Raw genomic sequence first — 22,657 nt, forward strand, 5'->3', positions numbered from 1 at the left:
TAAAATACAACATAATGTATATAACTCTTCACAAAAAATACAGGAATCTGTACTAGCTTAGTCATTGGCAGGTGAATGTTTACCATTAAAAAGGCCAAGTTTAGTGTTAAAAGAGGTGGCTTCTACAAAAGATTAAGTCTGTTCAGGGGAACGGGTCTATTTAGCCTTAAAAGATATTTCCCATTTATGCAACCCATAAACTCTCATGTAGATGTTTGACTTTGTCAAATATTTTGTATGACACTGACATATTTAACATTAAGATATTTGTGTATAACCTGAGCTTTAAAGCACATTTTAATATCTCATTAAAATTCCACTTGAAGAACATATGGCATATAAATTCATTTGTTATCTTGATTGATGGCATTTCAGTGAGCACTGTTTGAGTTTAGAATCAAAATATAATCTTAGACCTAATGAAGCAGACTGTGCAGGCTGAACTTTTTGTAGCTTCCCACAAACTGCCTCAGTATTTTTTGGCAGAGATTTGTGAAACACATCACAAAGGACAGATCAAACATACTTTTAAAATATGTAGTCTGGTAATAATTGTGATTATATGTGTGAGAGATAAAACAGATATTCAGTGACTGATAACATTAAATAATGGTATTATTAATAAATAGAATCATCTGGGAGAAATGGAAATGTGCTGTACAGGGAGAATTGCTTCCATTCTGTCTGGGACTGAGGGAAGGTGAACCCAATTTTAACAAGCGATGCAGTTTGAAAAACAAGTTTTGCGAACAGTGTGTGAAGCATGAATGTCAGCAATGTACCATTAGGTGGTGGCTGAAGGAAAACAAAGAGCCTTTAAATCTGTTGGCTTATATATACTTGAGAATAGCAAAAGAAATCTTGTAATCAACAACAGCTGAACTTCCTGAACTCTTTTGTGAGTCCTGCATCCTGTGTGTATCTTTGTGACAGAAGCCTCCTGAGCATTTCAAGCACTCGCCTCGCCAGTTGCCAAGATTTCCATTATGGGTGATGTCCAGACAGCAACAGACCCTGTCTTGTTCAGACACCTGTCTCACAGTGCCCCTACAGAGGTGCCTTTTTTTGCTCTTGATTATAGGGGGAAACACAAATGTTCAGTGCAACCCAAACAATTGGATTTTAAATGGCTGCAGCTGACAGAAAAAAATATCGTGGCTGTTTTACAGACACACAGAGCAGGAGTAGGAATGAGTGTAGGAGAGTTCAGCCTGCCATGTTTAGTCCTTCTACTCTGTTGCTTTGGGAGTTTCTCCTCAGGACTATTCAAGTATGTACAGCATACATGTAGCTTAGAAATTTTTACTTCACCTCTGAAATGCTTAATTTTGAACTGCATTTTTTGTTTATTTCTCTTTCTTTTTTCTTTACATTCTCATTAGCTTAATAGACCTGAAGCAGTCAAGAGAGAATGGAATGTGTTGAACCATCCCCTCCAGCACTTCAAGCAGTGCTTCATTTTAGAGGTAAGTTTGAGTGCAAATGCCTGGGCCAGACTTTGCTGTTCATACAGAACCTGGGTCTCCTGCTTGGGTCTTCCAGCATAACTTGGTACCTTACTTCCCAGAATATGGGACAATTTTGTGGTTTGCTTTTTTGCCTCATCCCCAAAGGGAAATAATGAGGTACTTTTTTGTATTGTCAGATCAACAAGTTCTCTTTCCCCCTAGAAGGTTAGGAAATGCAAAGGCTGGCTCGGTGAAGCCATTATGGGACTGTGCTCTTTGTACCTGAAGGCTTACCATGCTGGGCATGAAGGGACATAACATGACCATGAGTCCCTTCTTCCTCACTTCAGCCTTGCCATGCTCCAGAAGAGGCATTGCCTTCCTTATAAACCAGCATCAACCTTAAAACCAAGTTTTCTTAAGTATATGCATATAACCATTCAGGTGCAAAAATGTCTCATATCTATATTATATCCACAATACCCCCACAGAGCCCAGGTGTTCTTTCTGAATGAGGATGCTGATTATGATGATGATAGTGATGATTGCACAGGCAGCAGTTGCTGGGAGAGTTGTTATTGCAAAGCAGAGAAGTTCACAATAACAAACCCCACCCTCTCTGCCAGCACACATTGAGTACACAGTACACCACAGGCTAAATTTATGCTTTCCTCAAGTTCCTTTTTAGCTGCTTTTTTTTTGGTTGGTTGTTTTATTTTTTCTTTCTCCAGCTTAAAGCTGTTATATGTCCTATTCAAGGTTTTGATCTGTTCTCATCAGAACTGCCACAGGGCCATGGGATTTGACATGTCATTGAGATGGGCCATGTGAAGTTCAGGGGAGTACATTAGTGGCTCAGAGTGGGTTGTTCAAAACTCTCAGGCTCTCCAACATGCCATCCACCACCCTCCTCCCCTTCACCCACAAGATCAGGCTTAGCTCACATTTGTTTTTAGAAAGCAGAACTTGAAGCCAGGTATTTTGCCACAAACATTTTCAGGCTTACAATCCAAGCAGTTGTAACTGAATGCTGTCTCTCACATGGAAAAAAATTCTGTACATGCTGTACATTCTTCAGTGCAAAATAAAATCCAGATGGCCTTTATTTTACGAAAAGAGTGGGACCAGCAGATGAAGAGACAGAAGTCCTTTCTTACTCACATCCATTTCCAAACCTTGCTAAAAAAACCCCAACCAGCAGAAAGCTCTTGTGACCAAAGGCAGGCAGTTACTGAATTATGAGACAACAACATGAGGAGAAACATATTCCTTCTAAAAGTAAAAGGATATTACCAGATGCAAATTGAATTAATATAGGTGTTTATCATCTTGCAGTCCAACAAGTCAGTTTTTAAAGGAGTGCTGGACAGCTTGGCATGTGGATAAGACAGGTCTGATGAAAAACATAGCTTGCTGCCAGAGAACACTGGGGAAAAAAAATGGAACAAGTTAATTTTGAGTGGAAAATGCAGATGTTCTGTTATTGATAAAGGCTGGCTGGAATACTCCAGGGCTATCAAGATACTTTCCAATATCTTTTGAAAGAAACTTTAAACAAGTTTCCCCTAATTTTGGGCTGTGGTGGAAACAGTTAACTAATGGTCAATTGATGCCATCTTCCTGCCACAGCATACTAAAACCAAGAAGAAATAAGAAAGAGTCCCCGGTATCCATTTAAAATTCAGTTAAGATTTTCAGAAAATTCAATAGTTCATTTGCACAGATAAGGAAGGCAGACATTCCTTTTATTTTTCATTAATTTTACAAAGCAGGCTTTTTTGAAATATATTTTGAAATGTTTATATGTATATAACTTTATAGTTGTTGTTTACTCTTATTACTCCTCTTCCTTCCTGTTTTGGTTTTTAAAAGAGAAAAGTTAAGAAAAATAACATCTAAAGAAAATGTGTACTTCAGCCAAAAGAACTTTTTTTGTCTTTTAAATCCATTAAAATATTAGAAAAAAGATTGAGAGTTTTTGCCTTTAAAAGTTCATATTTAAACAATACCCCCCATTATGGTGGGAAGATTTAGATCTAGATCTATATCTATTAATGGCTTTGAAGATAAGCCAAGCAGTCCTCAGAAATTAATTAAGTAAAAGTACTAAAAAATTTAATTTAGTTTGGATGGGAAGGGAAAGGGAGGGATCCGTATGTTCCAGTGTGGCAGGAGAATTAAACAAATTAGGAAAGCACCAAGGATGCTGAGGAGTTTGCTTTCAGTTGAACAGAGATACAAAACAACAAAGCAAGAATAATTTAAGGAAATGTAGTGCAGAGAGAGTGGTTTTCCTTCCAGATTTTCCTCTGAGTTTACAAATTGTATCACAGTGTTCTAGGTGCTGTAATAAGGGGGAGCAGCCCTGCCTTTTTGGGGTGAAATTTTGTTCAATCGAAAACACTGGAGTTTTATTCCTATTTTTAAAATGAAATAGAAGGTTTTATTTTGTTCCATAAGTACCTAAGTGAAATACTGGATCCTCACCCCTAAAAGAAAGCCTACACTAAACCCTGTGTGTCATTGGGATTTCCTAGTTATGCTAACCCATCAGTTTTGGTGATTTGGGGGAGGAGGTTGAGAGGTTGAAAGCAGAACTGTCTTGTGCAAATCTCAGTTTTGCTCACATGGATGTACAGGTGTGTGCACAGCTCTGTGCCCATAACACACAGACATGGGGACATGTCTGCATGTACAGGAGTCCTGGAGCAATTTCAATCTCCTGTGGTGTGTGTTTGGTGTCCCCAGTCATGATGTACTTACAGTGAATTCAGTGCCAAGTACCCTGCTGTTGTGTGTTGAAGGAGACAAAATGCCAGTCAGTGTCTTTCAGGTGGAGTGGTTCTGTCAGCTGCAACCTGGAAGGCTCATTGACAGAAGTTGTGTTTAACACAGCTTCACCTAAGTCATAGTAAAGGTTATTTGGTTTCACTTCCAGCGGTGGACCAGCGGACATGGTCCTTGAAGCATCTGCTTCACTTACAGAAACAGGAATGTTACCGCGCGCTTAGTCTTTTTCGCTTCCCTCATTCTCTTGGCCTGCTCTTTTTGTGTCTGTGCGCCTGGCAGGCCAGTGCTCCCCATTGGCAATATATTGGAATTAAATACCAATATTTCCGGATGGAACGTGCCTGGGCTTGTTTGGCCCTTGCTGCTTGACCAGAGGCAGCAGCTGTGGTGGTTTCACCTCAGAGACACCTTTGGCTGGCTGGATGCTGCAGCTGGCACTTGGGACAAGTCCAGGCATGCAGGAGCTCAGGTTTACCTCTGGCAGAGGAGCTTTAAGGTGAGGTGAAGGAAAGGAGTCGGGTTCTGCTGGAGGGTTTCGATCCAGGGCTTTATTCCTGGCCCACAGGCCTCTGAATGCAGCAACAGCTCCCACAGAACCACAAACCGCGTGGTTGCCGTGTCCTTTAACCCCGGGGAGAGGGGAGGGAAGGGGTAGGGACCCCACCGACCAGGTAAGGGGGGAGAGGAGACAAATGGCACCCGGATGGCCCAATGTCCCCAGGGCTGAGAGGCATCTTCTGAACTTTGCCAATCACTCCACACCCTTGTGGAATGCCGGATTGACAGACAGCACTCAGCAGGGCGCAAGGGAGGGGGAAAGGAGTGGTGATTGGCACCTGGGGAAGGACTGGGAAACTGAGGCAAGGATGAGAAACACCCACGTCCAGCAGCCCTGCTCCCAGCCCTGGGCTGTGCCAGCTGCAATCACTGTGCTGCACAGCACACTGTCCTGGCCAGGCCTGGCCAGCCCGGGGGCCAGGCTGTGTCCCAGGGGTGGGAAGGCAAGGCCTGCGCTGGGACAGGCGTGTCCAGCACCTGCCTCCTGCAGTCTGGGGGTGCTTCTGGATTCTCCCACCAGCTGTTCTGCCTTGTGCTCTGCAGGCTGGCTGCTGTCCCACTGCTGTGTCACAGCCTGTCCCCATCGGTGGCTGGAGGGAGCCTGGGATTTGCTGGTAGCCCCAGGGCAGGTGCACAAGAGCCAAAGTGTTCAGAGGAGAAGCACCAGCTCACTACAGAGCTGAGAGACTTCTTGCCTGAGGGAAACGGCATCAGACTGTAGCTAAATGCTATCAACAGCTAGAAATAGTTGCTTTCATTTGGATCAGAGGTCGCCTATCTCTAAATTGGCTGCTGTGAAGGAGAAAATAAAAACAAGAGTTGTGAGTCACAGGTTCTGAGGGAAGAGATGTGTAAAAGACTGTAATGGATCCCTCCCTGCAGCTGACATCCTCCAAACTGCCCCTGGGCTGTAGTTTGATGAAGGCAATGAAAGCTGATATTTCCATACCCAGATACTTATTTAGCCAATATTAGCAAACCAGCATAAGCTCAAACACATTGTGCTGTTTTGTATGCTCAAATCTGCCACACCATGAGAACAACACTGAAGATCATTTCATACTCCTTAGTGAGTTTTCCTGATACCAGAGACCTCTCACATGCACTCAGCTTTGTTCCAGAAATGACTGAATAAGCTTTCACTCAGGGCCAGACATCTAAAACCAAAAAGATTTGGACAACACTCCCTGTAAACTGTGAACTATTCAGGCAGTTCTTAAACATCTTGTTGAAGCTATGTTGCTGATAAAAACTACCCACCTTAATATCCAGTCAACGTTTGCTTGACTTTTTTTGTTATGTATTTTATTCACATTCCTTTCCTTACAAGAAGATTTGAATTACATTAGTTACATGACTAAACAATTTAGAGAAAGCAAGTGCTACAGTAATATAAGTACAGCTGGAGGAAATTCCTGTTTTATGTAAGCCAGAAAGTGATTTGTATTTTCAGTAAGAAGTTGTGTGTTTGTGGGTTTGTTTGTGTATCTTTTTATTGCACATTCTCTTCTCATGCACCAAAAATTTATGTTTTCAATATCATTGTTCATTCATATACCACACAAGTCAAGCTATTTCTGCTACAACTTATTTTGTTGGACATGGTATTCCAGACAAGGACACACAATTGATTTATACAATATTTTTCAATTCATTTGATAACATTTCTGTACCTTTCTTTACAAGTTGTTTGTTTTCATAAATGAAGCTATGTCTTCAGCACACATATTTACTGGAGAACTCATCCTGACTGATAAGACACCTTCATGGTAGAATAAAGCTATTTTGGATTTTTGATGTTTCTGTGGATTTTTGATGTTTCTTCTCAGTGTTCCTTTTTCAATCTTGTATTTATCAATCCTAAAAAAGTAGTTTGATGACACATTCAGCAACATTATTAGATTTCCCTAACATTCTAAAGGAAATTTGTGTTGTCTGGCAAAGGTGTTATCCAATGTCACAGGGGGAAGCAGTTCCATAAATTTTTTTATTGTTTATTAAGTTTTATTTCAATGAAAAAATTTGCCTTATGGAGCCAGGCAACAGTTTAGGATTTTTTCCCCTCTAAGTTGTGTGATTGCTTAAATAAAAAAAACACAATGAATTTTTGAAAACGTGTGGACCCACTTTAAAAACTCCGTGAAATAAATTTGCATATTTTCAATTTTTTCTTTTAATTTTACTTCAGTAAGCTCCAGGTGAGGCCTTGAGACTGAAGTTGTCTCACACAGTGAAAAAAATATATTTTATATTTAAATATCCTGTGAGAAAGCAGAGAGCCAGGAAGATTAAGTCTTTTTCCATCATTTCCAATGTAACTAGAACAGCATTTTGGAAATAATTTTGGAGACTACTTAGAGAATCCTACCTAGTAATAGTAAAGGTTTAACAACACTGCAGTAAACTTATCAAGTTACTACAGTTCATTCTGTTCCACCTATTTTACCTAGAAAGGAACAAGTTATATTTGAGAACTGTGTAGAAATGTTTGTGAAAACTGACTCTTGGTCTTACTACCTAACTGTGCAGGTGAGAAATGGAAGGACTCTTTTTCTGTGTTTGTTAGACATTGCTGTATGACATTCCCCCCCAAAAAATGATGAAGAGGCCAAAGGATCCTGGACAGAATCACCTGGCAAAGCAATTGTCTTATTCTAGGGATATCAGTGATGCAGAAATCAATGCTTCTTATCTCTGTATAATTACTGTCCCTCCTGTCTGTGGTCTACTCCATTTAGACTGTAAGTTTTTATAGGCATTAAGATGAGACTCATTTAATCATACAGGAACCTTAGAAAAGTCAGTCTCATTTCAGTTAGTTTTCCAGTCTCTCTGTGCATTTAATAAAGAGAAAGAGAGAGAGACACTTCAGGGGATGAATCATCCTCCTTGTCTAGGACTGCAATAACATTAATTGCTCTCTGAACATTATTCTCACTACCTCTTCCTGATGACAACACTTGAAACCCGATGTTAAGCTATGGATAGATAAAGTTAGGTGAGATGACTCAAGCCCTTTTGTGCATTGCCTGACACCTTACCTAAGCTGCAATTTCCAGACGTGACTTTAGTAGAAATAAATAACATTGTATAGGGCCAAACAGAGGCTGACTTAGTTTTACAGTTTTTTGGTGAAAATCTCATAGAGACATTAAATTTTCAAGGGAGTTCTCAGCCTGCGTTAGGCAGAAGGCCAAGCCATATGTGTGCAATGGTTGTTACTTCCCTTATTGATGTATTGTATGGATTGGGGCAATACTGGTTTATTCTCACTGCCTTGTGATACAACACCTCAAGGGCCCCAGAATGAGATCTGATGTACCTGTGAGCTTCATAAACAACATGCCTTTGTAGGAGCAGGAGAGGATCTCTGCTGACCTGCCTCCCCTGCAGCTGTGAGCCCACCTTGGTGTTTCGGCCAATGTCAAACCACTCCCTGGTCCCTTCTTATGCCACAGGGCTGCAGAAAGAAAGAACTGAGAGACAGGTTTATTTCTACTCATGCTAACCCAAAACTGAGTGTGATATAAAAGTGCTTCATCTAAATCAGGTTTAATATAGTTTTATAGCCCTTTAGTGCCATTCTTAAGCTGCAGAAAGCCTAACCCACAAATCTAGCCTGTAAGTCAAGGTATATTTTATAACACTGCATCAAAACTAAGGCTGTTTATTCAACTCCTATGTTCTTTAACTTCTCTAAATATCTCACCAGAGCTTTCTAACCCAAAAGGTTGGATTTTCAGTTCACATTTGCTGCACATCCCTAGAAGTTGACACAGAATAAAGTCTTAAATAAAATTGTCAGTAGAAATATTCTTTAGAGAGTGGGTAAATTGCCAAAGTGAGGTTCTGGGTGACTAAATATCATTCAGTTCAAAGCAGAAGGCCCTGCTGCAGGGGCAGTATCTTCTCTGTCAAGGTGTTTTTGCCCTACATGTGATTTTGTGCTAACTCAGCTGTGCTGGACTCTGTGGAGCAGTGAGACAGTGAGTTGTGTCAAGGAGCTGCAGGCTTTTCATCCATCCTTAACCAATCCATGTATGAGCCCACCTTCTACGTCCCAGTGCACAAAAAATATCCATTGTGGGAGTTGAACATGAACAGAAGTTTTGGGTTATGTCTTACTCAGCTTTGGTACCTACACACATGGGTAAATTATGTGACTCTATAGGTCTTGGTACAATTGCAAATTGCCATTTTAGTGAATCCAGAATCAGCACTGAAAAATGGCACATCTAAAGTTTCTGCACAGCAGAATCCCCAAACACTTCTGTCAGCAGTTGTCTTATCAAATATCCAGCTTCAGCTGTTGCAGACTTTTGTTTTCACTTAGGGAAAAATCCATCTTGTGAAATAAGTTCTTGAAAAACACATGAAAAATGAGAAATAAATATTCGTGATTCGTATGCTAAAATTCACATTTTTCTGTAGTCTGTGAATGTTGATTTTTGAAATGCACATGACAGCAAATGGAAGGAGAAGCTTAGCTTTAGAGGGAAGGTTATAAAGGTAAAGAACCCAATTTAGCAGCTCCAAATTTGTTCCTCATTATATCATTCCGCCAGGTGGGTTGCTGCCTTTTCTCTGTTCTGCCCCATAGTATTTAACCTCATTTTAAAGGGCAGTTGTATTTGATCACTTATAGCATACTATGAAGGCTCATTAGGTGAGAGTTCTTCCTTTTCAAAATGTTTTAAATATTATTTAAATATTATTTAATTATTTTCTAAAATACCTTGAGCACATTCTAATTCAAGTTCAAATAATTTCAGATAAATGCATTATGATGTATTCTTTCACTTGGCAGCATCCAAATAAGAAATAAAATATCTAATTTAAATTCAGTCTGGCTTTTGTGTCCCAGAGAAACAGAGCTTGCAAGACAACAGCAATCAGTTGAAAGTGAGGGTATTTCCTCAACATGTTATCCTTCAGAAGAGGTAGCTAATACTTCCTAAAATATTTGTGTTCCATTTGGTAATATTCACAACTTTTAATTTTCAGCTTCGCTACCTCAAAGCCAATTATGATTTGTCTGTATCACAATAACTCAAAATGGAGAAAACAGAAGTATGTCCCCCAGGCAGGTCAGAAGAAACAAGATTCTATTTACAACAGTTATATTTGTGTACTTCTCTCTCTGAGACTGTACTGACCATCAAAACTGGTCTCTAAGCACTGTTATGACCTATCTATTCTTTGTATATCACACCACATTTTTGTAAAGTGACAAAGAAACTTCACAAGGTGTGAAAGCTATGATCTTCAAATATATTCTGTAAATTCACATATAGAGGGACAGATTTCTTATTTCTCACTAATTGCCTGTCTTCTGCTAATCTTTGACTTCATATTTGTGTATGTTGCTTTTATAAATTAAATCTATTTTTAAAATTAAATAAGAGGGTGATATTTTCATGTAAAATTTTTCACGTACTTTTAAATTTGAGTGTGCAGAGTGCACAACAAATATTCAACTAATTTCAGGTAAACTCACTCAACCCTTTACAAAATCATGCATACATAGGTATTATCAGAAGATATATTTTTCTAAACTAAAAGAAAAAATTTCCATTTTGATTAAATTAATAAAGCTCGAGTAAGTCAGTAGAATAATGCTAAAAATGCCAGCAGGATCTATCTCAGAGCATGAAAATCATTTCCAATGTCAAAAGAGCTCATTATTGTTTGATAGCCAGATTTCTGGGAAGATAAAATGTACCAAGAACAGCATGGATCTTTATGATCTTCAGAAGTGGTGCTAGGACAGAGTAGTTTTGGAGGGTTGAGCCAAAGTCATATTGTAATTCCATGGAACAGGGACTTCTTCTCAGCCATTTTGTTTCCTGTGATAATCCATTTCCTCAGCCAAATATTTTGTTTTAATACTGGCCATGAAGAGATGAATCTTCTCGACCTGAATGAGACCTGAACCCCAAAGCCTTCTGGATTCAAACCTGAACCCTGATACTGACTTTCAATTTTCCATAGGTCTTATGTCTATTCTTTTATTTCTTCCCTTGGCACAAGTTCTGCAGTTTTTATGACAAGTCCTGTTTCTGTTGGGCATTAGGCATTTATTCTGCTCTGTGGTTCTCTAAAATTGCCCTCAAAACCCTGAGCCACTCAGCTCCTGAGCAGAATCCAGTTTACCCACAGAAATCCAAAGTGTCTCAGAGAGGAATCCGCAATACACACATGACAGACTGTGAGCAAGAAATTCTGAGGACAGAAAAAAATCTTAGATTTACTTTGCATTTTTTGAAAGATGCCTACATCCTCTCAGGATTCTGATTTAGGGATGTGAATAGGCTGAGCCATTATCTGAGGATTAAGAAGAAAAAAGAATACGTCTACCAATTCCGATGATTAAATATCTGAGCCTTGTCAGGCCGTGCATGAATGTGAACAGAACCCTTACTAGAAGTGCAGATACGTTCAAAGTGCATAAGTGGCACAATACAGGCATTTAAAAGCTGTGAACTCTGCCAGCAACTTAATGAAGGCTTTGAAAACTTTGATTTTGATCTTAGACTTAAGCTCTGAGGTTCTTTGTGGCACTTACAGGACCAGTCATGAGAAATATTTTCCTTTGTGTTTAAGGAGCTGTGGTGCTCCTTTCTGTACAGCTGTGAGTCTGAATGAGGAGGTGCTGCTGGCTGCTCACCCTACAGAGCCAGAGGGCTCTCAGGGGATTTATGTAATGGAAACCCTACCTATGGCTGCTCGTTCCATACTGTAATGCATGGACTACTTGCACTTGTGCATATTTGCATACATTATCCACTGCACCCTTTTTACCTCTGCTTTTTGGGTTTTGGTTAATTTTGTTTGGGGGTTATTTGGATGGATTTCCTCCCCTGTTCCTGCTCAGAATTTGATCTTTTAACTTTTGGCCACTTTTTTCCAAGTCATTTTATTTCAAAGAACTTGTTAGGAAAGAACAAAAACTTAGTCTTCATGAAGACGACAGCAACAGACCTTCTGGTTCTGTGATTAAAAGAATAATGATTTGTTTTTTTGTTGTCACTCCAGAAAAAGTACTCAGTTCACCATCATCTGCAAATCCAGTTGCACATCTGTCTGTACAGACAGATATGCACCTCTGGCATATATTGAGTGGAACACATTGCACAGAAACAGATTGTTGCCTGCTTGCATTGTTTTTGCAGAGTAGCAATAATTCAGCAGGACCTAGAAGAAGATTTTACCTTTTTCACTTAACAGAATGACTGCAAGGTTTCTGCATGTTTTTATGAAAGAAAAAAGTTATTGAAAATGCTTATCTTACTGGCATTTAAATTACATTGCAAAAATCTTGATGCAGCTATAAAATAATCACTTATCCCATTTGTTGTTTACAAGGCTTTTTGGTTTTTGGTTTTTATAAATGATAATGGTTAAGACTAAAGCATGAAGAGACATTTCAGTTTGCTATTTAATCAAACTCCAATTTATCAATAACATTGTATTTAAAAATATTTAGCTGATGCATTTTTACAGCTTTTTCTATAGTTATCTTGATTGAGATTGGGATCTATTGATTTACTTGTCTTAAAACATGAGAACAACTATATGTATGGAACATAATCTCACATTTTATGAAGTATGACAAAAGGAAATATTTCAATCCATCTTTAAAGGATAATATAATGACTCAATATGAAACCAAATTTTTGCCCAAAAGTCTGTTCCACAGGTAGGGTGGGAAATGAGGAACCTAATGGAAATACAGGAAAAGTCAGAGTGTCACTGCCAGAGCTAGGCTTGGGGCTGAAGCTGCCAGAGCAGCACACTCTGCTCCCAAGGGAGCAAGTCACATGTGCAAAGGAGCACAGCACCCCCCAAAAGGGATTATCCATGCCACTGTAACCATATATTCATTCTTTCCTCGTATTCAGATAGCAAGAAAGAGAATTATGTGGTATCATGTTATCCATTAAAGATGCACATTCTTATCACAGAAATTCAGTGATTTCACCATAACTCTCCCAGTCAGCGTAACATTAGACTTCCTTCTGCAGATTGCTGATTGCAGGCTCTTAGTGCATGGCCAGATTAGTGCCAGGATGGGGGCTGTGTGCTCAGACCTGCACAGTGCCCCATCTAGAAGCTATTAAAAATATGTGACTTTTACCTGCATTCTGCCATTGAGCTGACACAACAATAAGAGCAAGAAGTTCCAGACTTAGCTATACATACACATCAGGGACTGGAAAATCCATTATGCTCTGTGGGTCAGGAGAGCACAGCTAACTGAGACAATGCCTGACAACAGTGAAAACCAATCCTGAGCATCAGACACCCTCTCCTTCCTTACACACGCAGAAATCGTTTGTTGTGCTGCCACGGGGAGTGCTTGCTATTAATGGAAAGTTTCCTCTCTACAGATTTCAGTTTTGCAAAAGGCTGGGAGAAAGATGCATACTTCCCTTCCATACTAACTGCAGGCTCAAGATGAACCCAGATAGGTAATGTGATTAATAATTAAAAGCTATGATAGCGAGGGACACAGTACCTGCTTCTACATGCCCAATTCTGCCCCAGGGTTCAGTGAAAGATCTGCACTCTTTAGCTTGCTCAGCTCTAATGTTAACATTTTTCACTTCTCTGTTTTGAGTTATTTGCCAGCAAGATTTAAGTAAGCTCCTATTCATTTTGATTATTGTGTTTTTGCTGGTTTAGGGGGGTTTTTTTGAGTGTTTTTTTTTTTAATTTTTAAATTTTTTTTGGCTTGGTTTTGTTTTGCTTTCTTTTCTTTTAAAATTTTAAGCAACTGAGACAACAGATATTTTTCTTCAAAGCCATTTCAATTAACAGGCATGTATTCAAACTTTAGAACAAGTCAACACATATTAACCTTCAGGTGCTAGGCAAACCAAAAATCTCACTGCCCAGGGAGAGCAGTTGAAAAAGGTACAGAGAAGGAGAATATGGACAAAACATGATATGATGGCCATTCTCAGCATTGTCAAGTCTCATTCTGTATTCTTTGGGTGCTGTTTTGCCACTGAGCATGGACTGGACAAAAAAATGTCTTTAGGTTGGAAGACCTCTGACCAGTGTATTTAAGCATCCTTCAGGGCAAATAGAATCTTTGAAAATAAGGTTTGCGGACATGTATTAGAAATATGTCCATGTATCACTGAAATGTGAGGAGGTAGGTGAAAAATATGGACTTTTTTGACTTCTTGACTATTTTTCACAATCTAGACTTCTTCAAAGAAGAAAAACCCCCACTGTTTATGTTTAGGTTAAACATCTTTATGTTTAAATGACCAGAAAAATGTCAGGAAGACTTTATTTTTGAAAGATACACATGCCTATAACTTTTTTGTGGTGACATTTTTAGGTTTTGACCAACTTGTAAACTGGGTACAAATATTAGCAGAAAGTTTTTAGGTTTATTGAATGAATCTTCCCACATGGGGTACCAAGGCTCTTATAGTCTGGTTTTGCTGTGTATATTCAGGCTCCATTAAGCTTAATTTTCACATGGGAAGTTTGTCCGGCATTTTTTATTATTTTTAGAGCATTGTTTTCTTTGCTCAAATAAACAAAGTTGTAAGGCACAACTATTTCTGAATCTGAAATGCTTAGGTTACCAATTTTAATTTTCATAATGTTTCAACTACCAAACCTTAAAATTACTTTAATACAAATATCAAATTATATGACAAATACTTCTTGCTATATGAATCACTATAAGTTTGCATGCATACTAAAAATTATGTTTTAACTTTTAATGGTATAAGTCTTTGGGAATGTGCCTAGAACACTAAATACTTTTTGCGTCTTTTTTCAAGTGCCTGAAAAAACATAGCTTGGAAATGGAAGTTGCACATTCCTCTGATTTTTTATTTTTTATTTAAACACTCTGAAGGGAAACATTCCAGTCCTAGGATCAGGTTCACGAGTTTCTTCATGAAGTGCTTTCAGCTAGATCTTAATATTGCTGGAATTCTCTTACTGTAGGCTGATGCTGTGTCACTATTTCATCTCAGTCACAGGTACCTCCCCTTCCCCCCAGTATTGCTCTGTTTGACTATATCTCCTCTTAATGAGATGGTATGGCGCTTCCTGTGGAATCTCTCCCACTTGGCCTCTCCCTGTGTCATACAAAATGATTTTTGCACCTCTCTGACTGTAGCATTAAGACATGGCGACTTTATTTGCCGACTGAACCTGCTTCAGGTGTGATTAAAAAGGCCAGCCTGTCACAGAGCTTCCTCTCTCCCTAATCTCAGCACAGTTCAGTGATAAATTTCAGGTTATGCCAAATCTTTATCTACCTTGCCCAGCCTCCAGAGCTCCTGGCAAAAGGCATTGTTTGAACTACATTCACATCCCATTCCTATCCCAGGGCAGCTAATCAGCTTCTGAGAGATGATGAACAGAGATTTGTTTTGTTAGATTTAAAACATTAAACCTCACTTATAGGAACTATAGAAAGGACTTAGAAATCTTCATCACCCTTGGTCATCTTAATGCGTATTATGATCAAATTCCAAGACTATTCACTCGTGTGTATAAAAAGAAATTCCTGAAATACATGTTTAAGAAGGTTTATAGGGGCTGGATTTCTAAGGGACATCAGCCCTGTTGAAAACAGGCACAGATTCAGTAGCTGAAGTAGAAGCCTACAGTCAGCTGGTAACCTTCAAAATTTTAGCCTAGAAAATTAAATTCCTATTTGCCCCACAGGGATTGAACTTGTGAAATCTCCTGTTATACAATGAATATGTAAATAATAATAATAGTTTTCAGTTCCATTTTCTTCTGCCAGTGCCAAGGGAAAAAATGAAGTTTTGAAATTCTTCAGATTTTGTTCTGACATTCATAAATGAGCATCTCCAGTCTGGAAGCTAGCAGAGTCAAATTTCAGGCATCGAAAGAAGACAGAGATGGACAATATGGTAATGACAGGATTTCAAAATATATGCAAGACAAAGTTTATGAGCACAAGTAATATTTACTGTTAGGTCAACTGATACTATTTGAAAGAAATAAAAACAGAAAGGTCAAATCTTGAGACGTATTTTTCCAACAGTATTGGCTGACCTTCTAGAAGATACTACTTGCAAATATGGCATAATGAAATATTTTATCTGTGATGATGTTTGGTAGTCACAGACTTCCTATCTTGCACTTTGCAAGAAGATTTTATTGGAAAATACAGGGAACATATACTGGAAGGAAACTAATGCATCACATAATAGACAATGTTAACTTAATCTAAACTTTGACGTGAATTTTAGTTTCCCAACTACTATATCAGCCCTTTAGATCAAAAACCAGAAAATCCTGAGGTTTTCCTCCTCCTATGTTATCATGCAAACCAATGATCTATTATTGGAATCTATTTTATTAGTAGCACAAACAACTTCAACTTGTACTTGAAGAACAAGTGCAACCTGTACTTGCCTTAAGGAGTAAACAGTGAAACATTTATGAAACATGTAAATTATCCTTAAATGACAGCAAAGCTGTAGAACAGTTTTATATAGTATGTCTTATTAAAATTCTGCTAAGTGAGTACAGAGTTGGTTGGCTTAATGTGCATTTATATATTTTTAAGCAAGATACATATTGCATGAACCAAGGAACTCTGGGATTTTTTTTTTGTAAATAGATATATCTTCACCCATCTTTGTCATAGCCCAGGTCTAACTAATTTATATTATTATGATTATTCTCTAGGGGTTGACTAGCTGCTGCTGCAGCCTGATCTTTCACCAAGCCAGGAAAAGGAGGACCTTTTAGGGAATCTAAATTTAAACCAGTAAGATCTTTAGGCTTCAGTGCCATTCATCCTCTATAGCTGAAATTGCATTTGAAGGGTGCTTGGAGATTTGTTAGGACAGAAGTAGGGGAAAAGGAGAAAAGAATGGCTGTGGAAGGGAGAGAAAAGCATAATTCAGAGAAAAGAGCTTTGTGCTGAGCCTTGATGCTGTGAACTCTCATGTCTGAGAAATCTATCAAAATGAATGTTAAATTAGGAAGTATGGCTATTGAGCAAATAACATGGTTTCAATTCCTCTGACTGATAAATAACCATGCTACAGCTTTTATCACTAGCCAGGAAATAAACCAGCCAAGTTATTTAAACTTTCTCCTCTCCAGAGTTACATTTGGAAGGGAGCTATGTGTCCTCTATCCTTCTACCTATAAGGTGACCTAACTAGCTTCCCCAGAATGTCCCTGGCTTTCCCATCTGGGATCTGAGATGGCTGGTGTGAAAGAAGCAGGGACATGTCCAGGCTCCCAATGGCCTAGAGGGATCAGGTCCTCAAGGAAAGAAAAGATGCTGTTTTGTGTTTGTGTACCCTGAGGGACAGTGTCCACTCCAGCTTACAGGACTGCTACACCTCTCATCTCAGCCAAACTGGATTGTCAAGGGAAGGAGGGTGGGACAGCATGTTTGTATGCATCTCTTTGTCAGTAATTTTGTATTCTTCCACTTAAAACAGAGTTCTCTCTAAGTTACTGTCCAGCAGCTCAAGGATCAAATCTACACTGTCCTTCTCCTCTTTCCTGCCATCAGAGGCTGGGCATTGTCTGCCCACTTCTGATACCAAGTTCTTTGTTCTGTGTTCATGCACTGTTGCACCTGTGGAAGGCAGGCACCCGTTCTGTTAGTTGTATCAGAACAGCTGGAAATACAGGCAAGATACTGACATCATCATCTGGCTGGGGGAGTGTGACAGCAAAAGCAAGTGTGCAGGTCTGGGGAAAAAATGACATACAGTGGAAAGCTGTGTATCTCCTTGAAAATTGACTCTATGCTACCTAGAGAAAAAGATATAACTTTGTGCTTCACCTTCCATTATTTGGTCATTAAGGTATTTCACAGCCTGAAATTGTACTTGTTTCCATGTTCTATTTAGGCAAAGGGTTTCCCTTTCCTGACTCAAGCATTCCCAGAATGACTTTACAGTATTGCATTATTTTTGTATTGCCCTTCTATGAGGCCTTTTTGCACCTATGAGCTTTCTCAATGATGCTCCAGCTGCATGCTAACTTGAATACAAAGCTGGTTTTTGCCTTGAAGGCAAACATGCACTTCTCTTTGGGGAATCTCCATGCTGGAATTTATCTGTCACTGAGATATTAGATGCAGAAAATTTAAAACCATCCCATCACCTATTTGATGTGCACATACAAATCACAATAAAAGGACATCTTGCTTATACATGGGGGCACTTGTTGCCCAATGGCAATCATCTTTATGAGAAATAGGTATTCTACTTAGAAACATCATGTCAATTTAATTTTATTGGTGGGAAAAAATTACCCACACAATAAATAAGGAAGGGAATGAAAACGAGGCAAAACACACAGTTTTGTGAGGTTCTTTTGTAAAGCTGCTTCATTTAGACAGCAACAACCAACAGAGCTTCACCAGTGTCCCTGAAGTTCCTCTGTCTTACTGAAGCTAAGGATTTGATCCTGTTATTTGAACAATTGTGCAAGAGTGGCTGATGTTTAGGAATTAGGGGAAGCTAGACAGCCATGTGGTGTCACATAAGCCAATGATTTGGCCTTAATTTTGTCTGACTGAAATATGTAAAGCAGTGGTCATGAAAACAGTAAGTAAAGACAAAGCAGTTTTGTCCTAAAATTGCTTAACGAAGGCAGCACTGGCTGAACAGTAGCACCGGTTTTTACTGACCTTTCATAAAGAAAAGGCAGTCTGTCTGTCATTATGCAAATTTAAGAACATCTGTTCCATGAAACCCTGTAATAATGCCTGAGGTTTGCATGCTATGAGAATAAAAACTGTTTTGACAAAGGCTACAGAGCACGCTTGTATTAGCCAGACAGCCCTTTTTTCTAGTCTGAGTCCACCTCAAGCATAGGGGGGGCCAGACCTTCAGCTGGATTAATTGTTGTGGCTCAGTGGAACTGGCTTCTCAGAACACTGTTTTTTATTTTGTGAATAATGAAATCTAAGAGGTAACCCCTTTATCAGAGCATTGCTATTTCACTGGCAACAATGGCAGCAACGGATGGGTGACACAATGAGAAGTGTTTGTTGCAGCCTTCCTATGCAAGGCACAAAAGAGGCACCAGGCACCGTTTTCAGAACTCTGCCAACGACTAACTCACATCTGCTTTGGTTTAATGAAAAAAAAAAAGAAAGAAAAGAAAGCAATATTGACAGCAGATATAAACAATAAGTGGATGTCTCAGTTCTGTTTCATACTTAATAAGCCTCAGGAAATACGTATTAAAATATATTGATTTTTCCCAAGACCATTACCACCTCTGAATTTAAATGATGGAGGACCTGAGGGTCGTGAGTGCTGGGGACTTCTGCACTCCAGTGGCAACTGATAGAAATATTATGAAGATGGAGATCAGATAGGAACACAATGTACAGCTGCTCACATAATCTTTAAAGAAGAGCAACCACAGGTTGCTTTCATAGGCCTAACTAGAGCACGGGGGAATTAGAGCAGAATTTCATCTTGCCAACATACGTCACAGCTCCTTTTCAGCATCAGCAGCAGGAGCCTCCTCTGTGTATGAAGCCAAAAGAGAACTCTCTCCTCGGCTGCAGGGGAAAGAGGAGGCTGTTTGACTTCTCTGCACGGGGGTAGTCACGGGTTAATGTCAGCCCTTGCTAGAGGACCTGCTGTAGAACAACCATCACCCTTTCAGAGCCTAGCTGAGAAACATGGGACTCAAAAAATATTTCTGTCACGCCAATTTTTAAAAGTACTTATTAACTTTCACATCACAGATATTCACAGATATATACAGAAATATTTGCAAGGGCTCACAATCAGCTGGGAAGTTTTCCTCTAATACTGGGTTTTGTTTGATTGTTTGTTTTGAAAATCCAGCCTGGTTTTTAAGGGTGGGAATTTAGCCAGCTTATCTATAGGAATGCAAACATTTGACTTTAGGTTTGAGAAGGTGCCCCTGGCTGATCACAGATGTTTAATATATGTGTGAGGGTTCAGTGTCTGCCTCTGCCTGTGTCTGCTCACTGAACACAGGGTGGAAGCCAGGACTTAGCTCACACCACCCTCACAGCCTCCACATAGCTAAACAGGGCTAAACCAAATCCTGTCCCAGAGCCTGTAACCCAGAAAAGGCTATCATAAGTGATTGGACTTCATTTGCCCCAAACAGCTTAAACCAGGCAAGAGTCTGGCATTTGTTAAACAGTGTGGCAGTTATTTTGGGGGTTATGGTGAAAACAGTGCAATCTACACTATCTCTGCTCTCCTTTCAGGAAGTCACCACCACAGCCAGCAATTGTTGATGTGGATGTCTGCAGAAGATGAGCTCTGTGTCCCCTTTTCTCACTGCAATCCTCTTCCTGCCTGTTGAAAGTGACGGCAGCGTGGGGCCATCTGCCTCACCACCACAGTGCTGAAATGTTTGTCCTGGTCTGGAGTGACTTTCTTGGGCAGGATGAGCATCAGCAATGGTTCCTGCAGTAAGTGGCGCTAGCAGAGTTCTTGGGAAATGGCTCTGTTTCAAGCACAGGGTTGCTTGTGTTCCTGCACATGAGCAATGGGCTATTTCTGGCCATTGTCATCATGGTCATCCCATGGATATTTTTTCCTGCACCTTGCAGGTTGGTGGTGGCATTCTGGGGACTGCTGCTGGTTTCTGTTCATGTTTTTTCTGATACCTCCCATGTATTCCCTCACAAATTAAATTTACCTTTGTCAGTGATCCCAGCACCATATCAATTTTGAGTTTGTAGTTTTTTCCCAGTGAATATCTGGGACTAAAACATTGGGAGTAAATTACACAGCAGATTAAAAAATAGATATCAATATTTTTTTCCAATAAAGAATAGATCACTTGCTTTTAAACAGAATAGGTGAATGAAAATAGAAGATGAATGATTAAAGCCTCAACTTTTTTACTGCTAAAATTGAAATGTTTTCCACTCCTTAAAATTCATGCAGATGTTTTACCCTCAAAATTGGCATTACTAGCTCTTAGGCTGAGTGAGATCAAATGTGACAAGAGAAGCAAGCAGATTTTTTTCTTACAAGATATAACCAAAAGGTCAGAATTATATAAAGTGTGCTGACACTTTGGTGAAAAATGATGTTCTTAATCTGAAATTACCTTCTTGCATTTCTAAATGCAGTTATCGATCAAATATAGAAAAATCTATAGTGTTTTCCTTCCCTGTGTGAATCATCTTGCTTTCCAAGGTGGAATTGAGAAAAGAAAAAATGTAGGACAAAGCAACAAAAGCTAAAAATCTCCTAAATCAACTGACACATTCGTATGGTTTCAAAATTTTAGAAAGATAAAATTTCCTAAAGCATTCCTAAAATAAAAATATTAGTGAACTTTTCAAGACATTTTATATGAGTTATGTTCTTCCACCAGCTCTACAATTGCAATGGTCAAGCTAACTTGTTAAAAATAGTGCATTAATACTACATTTCTTGTATTTTTTTATTGCTTTCATTGTTAGTATTTGTGAAATGTTAATAGACAGTCCCATCACCCAATATATGCCTGCAGCTTTAGCTTCATCTCGACATGCTATTATTATTGTGATTACTATATAATGCATCAGAAATTACTTCTCATTATTGTTTTAATCATGATGATTAACTCGGATGCCTTCTTCAAATGTTGCAATTCTGCATCTTTATTTGAAATCGTAAGAGACCTTCCTTCAAACCTGAGGCATGCCAGAACCAGACAGACAAATAATGTCACCAACCCTTATTTTATTACTGGTTACATGTCAAGTTTGTACTCTTTGGTGAATCTGCCTGTGAAGTAAACAACCTTGTTTGGTCACGTTGTATACGAATAGCGAATAACACGTTCAGTTAACTCGCTTTCCAGAGAGGCAGAATGTGAGGAAGCAGAGATCATTTATTTATGGCATGATTCATATTTTAAAGCCATCATTTATTTATAGTGTTGATGCAGTTTTCTTACTACCGTCATATCACAGTTGCCTGTGCTTTCAAAAATAGCACAAGACCCCATATATTCCACAAACCAACACCCAGGCACCACGGGCCACGAGTGCAGCTTTCTAGTGTACGTTGCACAGAACATCACAGCAAAATAATCCTTCATGCATAATTCACAAATCCAGTCTCTGCACGCTTTATGCACTGATGAATTACTTGGTTGTGCTGAGGTAATTCAGAATGAGCTAAAAAGCAAATTATGGCAGGCATGTACTGTAACATTATTATTCTGCAGGCCTGGATTTTGAAATTACCGTTTTTGAGACATGATTCAGAAATATAATGTATTCAGCCTCCATTATATTTCAACCCAGTGTCTTATGTCTGAGGATGTCCGTGGACTTGTTTCAAAAGATAACACTCTCCAGAAACTCTATTTGATTTCTTTCTTTTTGCCTGAAATGGGCCTTGACATTTTAAAATCATTAAATGCAATCTGTTTCAAATGCTCACAAAAGGTCACAAAGACTATGGGACTGCTCCTGCTACACTACACCACCACAGCTCTGATCCACTTTAGCAGGGGGACTAAGTGCTCAAGGCATTCAAAATCGAGCTCCTAATGTATTAAGTGCATTAGTAATAGTCACAGCTCTGCTAGAATTTCCATTTCAAGGTCTAGATTACCAGGAGGAACATGCTGTTTGGGATGCAGTTGACTTTAAACGGGTTTTAGTATTGTGTTGGATCAGATCCTGAGCACAGACTTGATCTTTTCAGGATTTATTTTTTTGCCTTGCTTTGGTTTGGTTTTTTCTTTTCTTTTCTTTTCTTTTTTTTTTTTTTTTTTTTTTTTTTTTTTTTTTTTTTTTTGTGGGGAGGAGAAAGGGGGGAGGTAAAAAAATATCGTGGGGCACAGTCTGAAATAAATCCAACAGCATATTGCAT

The 22,657-nt window shown here is 39.1% G+C and overlaps 1 long non-coding RNA gene across 1 annotated transcript; it reads left to right on the forward strand.

Moving 5' to 3' along the window:
- Nucleotides 1-1,049: 1,049 nt before the first annotated feature.
- Nucleotides 1,050-20,794, forward strand: LOC134418067 (uncharacterized). Its single transcript, XR_010027675.1, has 4 exons — nt 1,050-1,270; nt 1,383-1,466; nt 13,187-13,267; nt 20,041-20,794. It is a non-coding gene; the product is annotated as an uncharacterized LOC134418067 (long non-coding RNA).
- The last annotated feature ends 1,863 nt before the right edge of the window (nt 20,795-22,657 follow it).

This window comes from Melospiza melodia, chromosome 4, assembly GCF_035770615.1.
Source record: "Melospiza melodia melodia isolate bMelMel2 chromosome 4, bMelMel2.pri, whole genome shotgun sequence".
Classification (NCBI taxonomy): Eukaryota; Metazoa; Chordata; class Aves; order Passeriformes; family Passerellidae; genus Melospiza; species Melospiza melodia.